General features: G+C 46.5%; 1 long non-coding RNA gene across 1 annotated transcript; it reads right to left on the minus strand.

The window, feature by feature from the left end:
* Nucleotides 1-4936: 4936 nt before the first annotated feature.
* On the minus strand, nucleotides 4937-8492 carry LOC141990110 (uncharacterized). Its single transcript, XR_012640080.1, has 3 exons — nucleotides 8291-8492; nucleotides 6834-6972; nucleotides 4937-5075 (listed from the first exon to the last, which is right to left on the minus strand). It is a non-coding gene; the product is annotated as an uncharacterized LOC141990110 (long non-coding RNA).
* Nucleotides 8493-11332: the final 2840 nt, after the last annotated feature.

Genomic DNA, 11332 nt, shown 5'->3' on the forward strand with positions numbered 1-11332 from the left:
TGCGACTGGCTTTTATGCAGGGACCTCCCCGCTCTCGTGTGGCCAAAACAAGTGCCAGTTACAGTTGTAGTGTCTGGACCCTGGAAACTGCTCCATGGACACTGTTGGGAGCCCAGAGACCCAAATGAGTATAGGAGGAAGTAGAGCCAGAGTATTTCTTGTGTGTGGGACAACAAATTATTGGTAAGTTACCCATTACTGGTAAGTTGCAGGCGTTTGCAATAAGCGTAAATGGGCCATGAACCAAGCTGAGCCATATCACGGGATAGGCCATTTTTGATCTTCACAGCAACTACTTAACTATAGTCATAGCTGAAACCATTTTATGTATTTAATCAAAGACTTTATCCATTGCGCTGGAGTTACACAGGCATCATGAAATTTTGTGTTTAAGGTTTCTGAAGAAATGTTTGAGACGTGATTAACAAAGAATTATACCATCTTGCTACATGAATGGTACCTACCACACGTGTGATGACTTGTTTAAGTCTATCATAAGCATTTGGATTTCTGATATATAGGCACAACATGACGACCTTGGGAAAACTTTTCAAAAGTCTCTAGGTGACTCAGGAGCCTGAGTCCTATTTGCAAAACCTCATAAATCGCTTTTGAAAATGGGACTTAAAAGCTTAAATCACATAAGTGCTGCTGAAAATGTTACCTATTATGAATAGGAACTGTTCCATTGTTTCTAGTGATGGTAAGTAAATTAACTGAATGCACAGGGGATCCACACAAAGATGCCTAACAAACTAGGGATAAGCACAAAAGTTGCAACTTTATTAAATAAACAAACAATAATGCAAACATACAAAGGAAGGGAATGGACATGAACTTTGCAGCAATAGATGACTGTAGTTGCTTAGCCCGAGCATGACCGTCCCTTTGTCTGGATTGGCAGACTGATCCAGAGACCTCTTGGTGCCAGTTGGCACAGGATGTGCATAGGATTTTACAGGGATACCCTGGATCAGATATATGTCTGATGCTGGCAGACCAGGTGCTAGCCAAGGCCCCTTGGCCTCACTGAACACTGACAAATGTATACCTGGAAACCAGTCTGGCTCACCTGTGTGTTAGTATAGTTAAAATAGATGTTAAGTTTATAAGAATGTGTTTAGTCCTGATGAAATGCTTGTAGGATGCTGCATGTATTGACCTCACTTATAACAGCTATATTGCATGGTATGAACACACTGAGTGTTTGCATTGTAAGTTTCTGTAACTCGAATAGGCAGGGCTGTCCCTAGGGGAGTGCAGGGCCCGGGGCAGAAGTGATTAATCCGTCACTCCCAGGACCGACTGTGCCGGGCAGGGGAGGCAGTGCCTCCCCAAACAGCCAGGCGCACCCCCACCCACACTCCACCCCCCAGGGCCCCGCTTTGGTGGTGCCACTGGGCTCCAGGGTTTAGGGCCATGCCACCCACCTTCCCAGGGCTGAGGAAGTGCAGCAGCACTGCTGGGTGCTCTCCCTCCCGGCGCTTGGGGGCTGGGGAGGCTGCAGTGGTGCTGGCACATGCTCTCCCTCCTGGCGCGCTCTCCTTTGGGTGGAAGGGGCGGGACTGGGGGCTAGCCTCCACCAGCCAGTGGTTCACGCACCACCCATGCACGCCAGCCAACCGTGCCTGCCCCCCCCAAAGCATGGGGCCTGGAGTGGTCACCCCAATTCACCATACCCTAGGGACAGCTCTGCAAACAGGAAAGAAGCATTAATGAATGTAAAGTTCATGTCCTCAACACAAGAAGGCCCACTGAAACCAAATGAGCCATTGTGAAAAAAAATCAAAAGGATGAAGAATTTGTTGATTACCCTCCACCCCCATACGCATGAAGAGGAGATGGGCATGAACACTTGTCCCATCTTGAAATGGCTTGCAAGCTATGAATTGTGTCAGTTTCAATACCTGAAGCTTAGGTTGTTCCTCCAGAACATAAATACAACCTTTGCAATAGAGGAGGCTGTTCTGGAATCAGAACTTGGTGTTGGGTCAGGAAACCACGTTATTCAGGGTCTGTCAAATCTGGGTTGCAAACAGGTTGTCAGAGAGCAAATGCAGGGTGTCAGACTGCTGTTGTTCATCCCATTGTCAAAGTAGGACACTTGAGAACAGTGGCAGAAGGCTCTTCACAAGGTTTGAGATATTCATCTTCCAGGTTAGGGCATCAGCCTTCCTGTTTCTCATCCCTTGGCAATAGTTTACCACAAAAGCTGAAGTGAGCGAAGAGGAGGTGCCAGCAAATCTGGCACTGGTTAAGATGTCTAGCAGTCTGTAGGTATTCCAGGTTCTTGTGGTCCATCAGGACTGGGAATCGGACCACTCCGTGAAAGCCACCTTGATAGCCAGTAGTTCCTTGTCCCAAATATCATAATTTTTTCTGCTAGGGTTAGCTTCCAAGAATAAAAGGTATAGAGTTGGAGTTGGTTGTGGTGGTCTGCATGCTGAGATAAAACTGCACCTATAGCAAAATTTTAGGTGTTGGCCTCAATCAGAAATGGTTGAGTGGGTGAATCAGGATGGGTGCTGAGGTGAATGCCCTCTTCAGTCAATTAGCAACCAACTGAGGACCAAGCAAACTGAACCGCTTTTGTAGGAGTGCCATTATGGATGAAACCAGCCTAGAAAATCCTTTACTAATTGCCTGGAGAAATTAGCAAACCCCAGGAGTCACTGCACCCATATACATCCTTGGTGTGGAACAGCCGGATATTGTCATGAGGGTCCTGTGTATGGTGATGGGTGGCTCAGGTGGGACAATGTATCCAAAGAATTCCACAGTGTCCTTATAAAATTCACATTTCTTGGGCTTCAAGTAAAAGTGGTTTCAGTGGAGTCTCTCCAACACAGGTACTTGACAATCATCATGTGCTTTCAGAGAAAATGAGGATGTTGTCCAAGTAAATGATGACAAATTGGTCCAGCATGTCCCTAAAGATGTCATTTATGAAATGCTGGAAGGTCACTGGGGCATTGCACAACCCAAATGGCATGACCAAATACTCAAAGTAGCAATAGCTGGTATGGAAGGTGGTCTTCCACTCATCTCCTTCCTGGATCCCCACTAGGTTAAAAACACTGTAGAGGTCCAACTTTGTGAAGACCTAGACAAAGCAGAGTCTTTTGAATGGCTCACTAATATGCAGTATGAGGTACCAGTTTTGAATTGTAATCTTGTTCAGAGCTTGGTAGTCTACACAAGGTCAATGAGAACCATCTTTCTTCATCACAAAGGACACTGGGGACGTAGAGGGACAAGTTAACCCTTCTGCAGGTTTTCCTCAAGATATCTTGAGTGCCTGTAGTTTGGGTTCGGAGAGGGAGTAAGTGTGTCCAAAGGGAACCTCTGCTCCCAGCTGGAAATCAATGGGGCCATTGTAGCTTTGACGGGGAAGTAGGGTGTTGACTTTCTTTTTGTCAGATAAATTGGCCAAGTATTGGTATTTAACAGGAATCCCTGGAGCCATTTGGGGAGGTCATCAGGGTTGCTGGGGGTCACTTTTGTATCCTCTGTTTGCATTTCTGAATTCTTTGGAGGACCTAGTAAGCCACAAAAAGTGTTGCTAGTCCTGGGTTAGCTCTTGGGAAACAGGATTGTTGGCAAAAATGGGAGTCAAAGCATACCATGCTTGACTGGCAGTGGAAGTGTGGGTCACATGTGATGACCCAGGGGATGCCAAAGCCAACTGATCAATATGGTGCATGAATTCGTCCAAACTGGAGGATTTCCCAGTGGCTCTGAAGGGTAGTTACTTCTAAGAAAGCTGTCTGGTGGGTGATCAACAAAAGGAGTAGTGACCCGTCTATGGGCTTGACTAACTCAGTGGAGTCCTTGCACTGGGTGCGGATCTTGTGTGCTCAGAGGAGCTCCAGATCCATAAAATAACCTGAGACACCCGAGTCCACCAATGCCTCTAGGTTGGTGTTGGGCATCACAGGGTGTTGGAGCCAGAGAGGGAGTTGAAGATGCATTGGATGCTGCTTGACCATCACCAGAGTATCAACAGACAAGCACTGTTGCAGACTGCTGGGGAGGAGCGCCAACCCAGCCTGGACCCCCCTATTGGGGCTGGGGCTTGGTGTTTCCCTGATCAGGGCATAGATCAGACCCTGGCAGCTCAGCTTGAAGCAAATTATCTTGGTTCTCCACAGCATGGGCATAAGCCCGATGCCCTCTGTTGATTCTTCTCTATGTCAGAGATGTGGGGCTGAACCTGATGGACTTGCATGGGTTTGGATGACAGAGAGGGGACTGGTACTGGGGGAGTCAGCACGGTTGCCAGGATCCAAGAAGGCCACTTTTTTTCTTGGGGGCATTCAGTCACTGTCATCCATCTTGATGCATAGGTTGACAAGGCATTCAGGCCAGACAGGGATTCCACACATGCCCTTCATCTTTAATATGGTCATTTAGGCCAAGTTGGAAATGATAACACTGGGTGGCCTCATTCCACTCAGTGTCTATACCAAGCATTGGAACTCCGCTGCACAGAGCAATTGGCTGGCCTTTCTACCACAACACCTGAAGCAGGGCTTTGGCTGTATGCTTGCTACTCGGGTCCTCGAAGACCACCACCATAGTTCAAATGAAGTCCTCAAATTGTCCCAGAAGCTGGCTTGATTTTTCCAGGAGTGGAGACTTCTATGACAGGGCCCACAGTTCAGCAGGCTGATAATCAATCCCACACAGGTTTGATCAGTGGGGTACAGTTGCTGGTATAGCAGAAGTAGGAACCAACACTGGTTTAGGAACCCACAAAATTTGTCACGATCACCATTCAACTTGTCAAGCAATGGGAGCTTAGGGTAATGGAGTGCAGGGATCAGAACTGAAGATGAAGTGGCTTCAGCCATTCTGGGCCTGTAGATTCTGTAGGGCTCCCACTATCTCAGTCAGAGATATTGGCCTTTGTAGGATCCATGCTTGCCATATCAGCTCTAGTTCCCTTATTGTTTGTGTTTTTAGGGCTGCTCAAACTGTCGAAGACTGGGACATGGGTGGATGTGCCTATTGGCTGGAGCAGGAGTCAGCTGTCAGGAATATGAGCCCAGATGTCAGAGTCAAGGGTGAGTTACCTGGAGTGAGGCAAGGCAGGGTATAAATGCTTTGATCAGCCACTGAACTGCTGCTGCTGGCCTGCTGACCTTTCCACCAATCAGGCAGTCTACTACAGGCCAGCTGTGTTCATTAGGTTGCCCGCAGACTGGCTCTGCTACAGGCCCTGATTTCCGACAGCATGTCTACATTGCATGGTTAGTCTGGGGAATTGGTGCCCAGGTCTGAGCATTTAAGATAATCTAGCCAGAATATGAGCCTACCCATAGCAAAACCTTAGCTGTAAGCATCTCTGGGACTGGAAACTGAGATGGCAGAGCCTGGGACAGCTGATATTCCCAGATTGCCACGGGGAGGGCAGGCAGAACAACATCCAAGGAGCACCGTGGAGATCAGGTGCTGCGGGAAGTACCCCCCAAAGGGTCAAGAATGACAGCACTCTGTGGACCTCTGATTGGCCAAGTGCGGAATGTAATCCTGAAGGGTACTCCGGGGAGTTGTCTGGGCTACCACATGGACTTGTGGCCTGCTGCAGTGGCGTAGCTATGAGTGGAAATTTGGGTGGGCCCTGACTTTTGGGTGGACGGGCAATGACAGACAGTTAGCTCAGCTTCTCCCCTGGTGCTGTGCCCTCTTCCTACCCCTGGTGCCCCCAGACACAGGGCTTCACCTGCTGAGCTGGGCACGTGCATGGTGTGGTGCAGAAAATGGCAAGGCAGAGCTGCTGGAGCGTAGCTTTTTGAAGGGCAGGCACATAGCTCCATCCTGGATTTCAGGTGCCTGAGTGATGCTCCAGGCCGCTGTGGCAGCACTACACCCTGGCTCAGATTTGGGTGGGCCTGGATTCTACACCCCTGGCCTGCTGTGACTTCAGACCACACCTGGCTTTCTAAACTCTGGCTTCCAACCCTGGTTTGACTCTGACCCTGCCTCCTGATTCCAGCCTAGATTCCAACCTCTGGTCTCCAGTCTCCAAGCTCAGGCTTTAACCCCCCCCGCCCCCAGCTGTGCAAGTAAGCACAGGTTCAAACCTTTAAAAAAGGAAAATGTTTGAGTGTGGTGTGTATATACAGCAGTAGGATTTGGGAAAAAAAAATACACGTAGGAGCATGGGCTACAACTGCAGCATAGACATACGCTTTGTAGTGTTGTGGGGGAGGGGGGCTAAGGCAGGAACTGGCTGAGATGTAACTGAGCTGAATTAACGAAGCAACCATGAAACAGGAACACTCCCCGTTATGAGTAGATGAGAAAATCCTGTACAGGCAGTTGAGAAGCTCCTGAGCCTTCCTACACACTAACTAAACTAGATGTCAACACTATATGTTTTCACTGCAAACAAACCAATATTTACTAATTCATCCTACCTTCACCCTGGTGAGATACAGTGGTTAGGTAAATATGGTTAGCCCTATGGTACAAATGGGGAAATTGAAACACAGAAGGGTTTAGTGTCACCCCAAGATACACAGCAAGTCAGTGACAGAGTCCAGGCACACACAATATTACCTAAAATGGATAGGGAAAGAACATAGTTTCAGTTATGTAACATGATTTAACAGTGAACCAGTATTAAGAGTGATTATTACTGCAGTCACTCAAACTAGCACTGCAAACCCAGTTACTGGGTAGATCTCTGCAATTGAAAACAGAATCTCAGCCCAACAGAGAAACAAAAGCCTCTGCCTATACTATGTGATGGTCATACTGATAACCCTGGTAATGATCCCCCTATGACAAACAAACATATACTGTGCTGTTCAATTGCCCACATGTACCTTAGTGAAATCTCAGTTGAGAGACTAACTTGCATCAGCAGATCAGGAGACAGGATTCATATTAGTCTGGAAATGGCTACAATGGATGATAATCTGCTTCTGTTCTTGATGCCTAACACAATTTCTTCCTACTTGTCACCTAGAAAAGAGAGATTCTATTTTTTTTATGAAGATTACCCTCTCTATCTGAGTGGGAACACCAAGGCACTCCCACTTTCCTCTCAGCAACGTTCCCTATCCTTGTTCTTTTTCATAGCCCATCTCTCTACTTTCTCTTGGCCAGTAAGCCAGTCTTAACCAGCTGCCAGCTGTTTTAAGGAGGGTGGGGGGTGGAGAGAGGAGAACCCTTCATATTAAACTGTTTCCTCTCTCTGTCTTTCAAGAAAAGTGTTTACACACCATGTGAGAAATTCATCCCTGGTGTAACTGCATTGACATCAATGGACTTACATAAGGGATGAATCTGGTCCTGTAAATCTATTATGCAACATTTTCAGATGAACAGTTCTATAATGAATAAATGACTGCCAGATGTGTAAAAAGCAATCCTTGTTCTCCCTTTTTTGAGGTCTGTGCACAAATTCTCATGTGCAGTTTGTTAACTGACTTATTCATTAGCATATATATATATATATAGCTGCCACTTTAGAGCAACTCCACAGAAAACATTTAAAATGGCATCATGCAGAAGAATGACCCAAGAAAGGCTACATTTACTGCTCCAAATTATGCTGCCTTTTTTTTTCTTTTTTTTTTTTTTTAAATAAAGGAAGCTCTGACTTCCTCTGCTGCATTTGATTCGTCTCCAGGCTGGAGACTGACTCAGGAAAGGGGTGCAGATGAGAGCTTCAGTCTTGATATATCAAGAAACAGAAATCCAAAGTTAACTAAACACAGAAAAGCTTCCCTTTGGGTCTGCAACTTCCCAGGAGTATACTTAGAAGTATCACCCTGAGGAGGCATATCCTACTTTCTGCCAAAATTCTTTAATGTTACCCCATCATGTTCTGGGGGGAATGCTTCTGAAGGGTGGTCAAAAATAAAGTAGACTCTTAGCCTTCCCAGTCCAGGCATGATGGAGTGCTGTTTGCAGACGCATGCAGTTTCTGTGGGATGCAACCATGTTAAAGATCAGGGCAGTGATAAGGTGCACTGAAGAACTTTATGGCATGTAGCTCTCAATTAGGCCTCCCTTTGTTGACTGAAATAGGAGCTGAAATTAAAAGTGGCCCAGATCTTTCAGTCTCAGGTTCGTCTCCTACTCGTATCTACCACCGGGGGCTTGTAATCTTTACATAAAACCCAAACCAATAAAGGTACAACAGAATTTATTAAAGGGGGTGGCAAGAACTCCCAGGATAAACAAGGTAAACAGTTAACGATCAGGCAAATTACAAAATAAGGCAGGCTGTACCAATAAGGGAACTGTGAATACAACCAAGTGATGGTTACAGTACCATTCCTGGCAGCTTGATTCACTGATGTCTTCTCCTTAGGATAGCACAGCACAGCGGGACTGCTGGATCCCTCAGATGGAACCAGGGAACCCGGAACACGATCAGATGAGTGCTTCTTCAGGTAAGTTGCTAAAACCCTCCGACTCCCTATCCTGCGTCATCGTGCGTGTGGTGAGTCAATCCTATACAGGTGGATCAGGTGTGTGTAGGTAAGTATGACAAGTAACCCTTGCGGGGTGAATGGCCTGCACTCAATTACCGAGTTTGTCTCAACCAGACACTACCACTCAGATGGGCAGCCCTGATCTGATTTGAACACTGCCTTGTATAGACTTTTGGTCACTAGGCAGATTAGGTGATTGACAGCTACTGTCATTTCCCGCCAAAACAGAAAAAGCTCCAAACCACAGCTAGGAGAGGACAAGAAGGGCTTACAAGATGGACGCCCAGTTGTCCTTTAGAGGCATTCAAGATGGCCTTATGATTTTATCACTACACCTTGAGTATATTTTCTGTGTTTTGCAATAAATCAAAGTAACAGACACTAAGACACTGATTTCAAACTTGCATGTCTGACAATAGGCACCTAACTTGGGGTACATCTAAACAAGAGCTGGAGGTGTAATTTCCAGCTCAGGAAGGCACACTAGCAGTAGCTCTGATAGAGCTAGTGTGCTAAAAACTCTTCTGAGTACAATTCTATCTGAAACCCTAATGGCACAGGATACTCCACTCACCACAGAGTGATGCTTCCTTCAGTCAATTAGCTCTGCCTGGTTCAGTGCCCCCTTTCTGATCTTCCCTCATTGCAGCTCTCCTCCCACTCATGGAGTCACAGTATGGCTGCTTCGGGACTCAAATCTCCGGCCAGGTCTCACAGTGGTTTTCCCTTCAGGCAGCCCTCAGTCAGCTGCCCTGACTACATCATTCCTGCAAAGACCCAGGCAGGATTCCCATTCACTGCCCATAGCAATACCACTTTGCAGTGGATGGCAGGGGAACCCAGGCCCGCCCTTTATTCTAGATTCCAGTCCAGGGCCCTACAGCAAGCAGTTAAGGCCTGGGCCTTCACCAACCCTACTACTATCTTCCCTAGACTACTTTCTACCATGCTTCTTTAAGCTCCTCCTTCATCAACCTTCCTAGTCAGACCCCTCTCTCTTAGGCCTACTAGGTAAACCCTTCCTCATGGGTTCGTACCTACCCTTCCTTCTCCCTTACCGCAGGGAGAGAAACTGCAGACTTCTTCTCTGCCACCTTCTGTGCTGCCTCCTTGCAGTCTGAAACTTCCTTCTTTTCAAGTCCTCCTACGATGCACGACTCGGCAGAGCTACCTTAAGACACAGAACCTCCCAAGCTTCTTCCTTGTCAGTGCAGGATTTATACACCCTGTTGCAGGGGATAACAACATTTTCTCAGCTTTATCATCTGGATCGACAAGTGCCAAGCATTATTATTATGTGGGCAAATCCTGAGCTCCTTACTCAGGTTTTAAATCAGCTGTTTTTGGGTCATTATGCCAACACATATTGGTTTCAGTGGGAATTGGCTTGAGCAGAGAACTGATAAAAAAACAAGAGAAACCTGACTAAGAAATAATATTGTGATTGTTTTTGTCTTCTTTTTTTCTGCCTCGGAATGAATTCCCTTTCTTCCTTTGTTGGCTTAAGAGGTTGCAGCCATGGGTGCTCTTTTCCCTAGACCTATGATTGTGGCAGAGGATTCTCCTCCTTGGTGTAAAAATCAAATTGGAAAGCTCATAAGAGCAGGCTTTCATGGTCCTTGTTCCTCCCTTAATAGGCCTCCTCCTTCCCTGAAGTGTTTCAGTACTTCCCCCTCCAGGCCTCATAAAAACCAAAAAGAAAAAAAATAACAGGATAATAAATAATAAAAATAATCAGGAGTTACAAGAATTTTTCAAATGCCAGCACAATCAGGCACTGAGGCATTTAAGCACTGCTATTTGCATCCATAATTACTTGAGCTTCCCAAAAAAATAGAGCCTCCACATGCAAATCAGGGACTAATATGTATTTTCCCACTTTTTGGTTTGAGACAGGAGTGGGATCTGTTTATAACAGAAGCTAGGGCAGATGATGGCAGATATTGAGTAATAGCAATAGAGTACTGAGTAATAGCAACCGCCCCCCATCACATTCTTGTATGAGGAGGGAGGAATAGACACCTGCTGTTGATTGGTAATCACGGGGGGCGGAATCCTCCAGCTAGGGATGAGGGTGTTCACTTTAGTGAGAAAGAGCAGCAAAGCCAGCCAGGAGGGGGCTGTCAAGCTGAACATTTGCTTCTATAAGCAGGGTTGAAGAGATTGGGGAAAAGGGGGACAACTGTACTCGGGCCCTGAGCTCAGGCTCCCCCCCCCAACATCTGAAGTCTGTATAAACAAAGTGAATGGGAAGAGGTGGGGCCCCTGTGAACATGATGTATGGGGGCCCCACATTTTTCTTGATGGGCCTGGCCTGGCCTGTCTCAGACAGCATTGAGAAAGGAGGAAAACCCCCTTCTTGGAACACTGCTAAATGACTAATCCACTTTGTTCTTTGCTTCACATATATGGAGGACTGGAGCAGTGAGACTTGCATGATGTTGCTGCCTTGCCACACTCAGAGGAAGCCTCTTTCTTGCTTTCACTGCTGTAACTTCCCCTTCTTATTTACATTGACTGGCTGATTTGCCTATTCTGCCTGATTCACAATAGCAGCAGAAGTCCCACTACCTCCCAGCTGGGGTATTTTGGACTTTCAGAGAAGGAGCCTGGGATGCTGGATTTACCCTTGCCCTCTATGACATCCACAGGTGATTCCCAGCACTTGATTTAAATCAGGAAGTGGAGCGAGGAGCTGGTGAAAATACAAATTAAGAATCCAGTGCTGCCTCCACTGAAATAAGTGGCAAAACTTCTATCTAGTTCCATAGGAGCAGATCAATCACAAACTTTCCAACAAAACTATTAATCTTTTTTTAAAAGAGATTGTGGTTTTATATCCAAAACAGCCACCAGTGTTTGAAAAGTGCATACGCTGG

The sequence above is a fragment of the Natator depressus genome, chromosome 6 (assembly GCF_965152275.1).
Source record: "Natator depressus isolate rNatDep1 chromosome 6, rNatDep2.hap1, whole genome shotgun sequence".
Taxonomy (NCBI): domain Eukaryota; kingdom Metazoa; phylum Chordata; order Testudines; family Cheloniidae; genus Natator; species Natator depressus.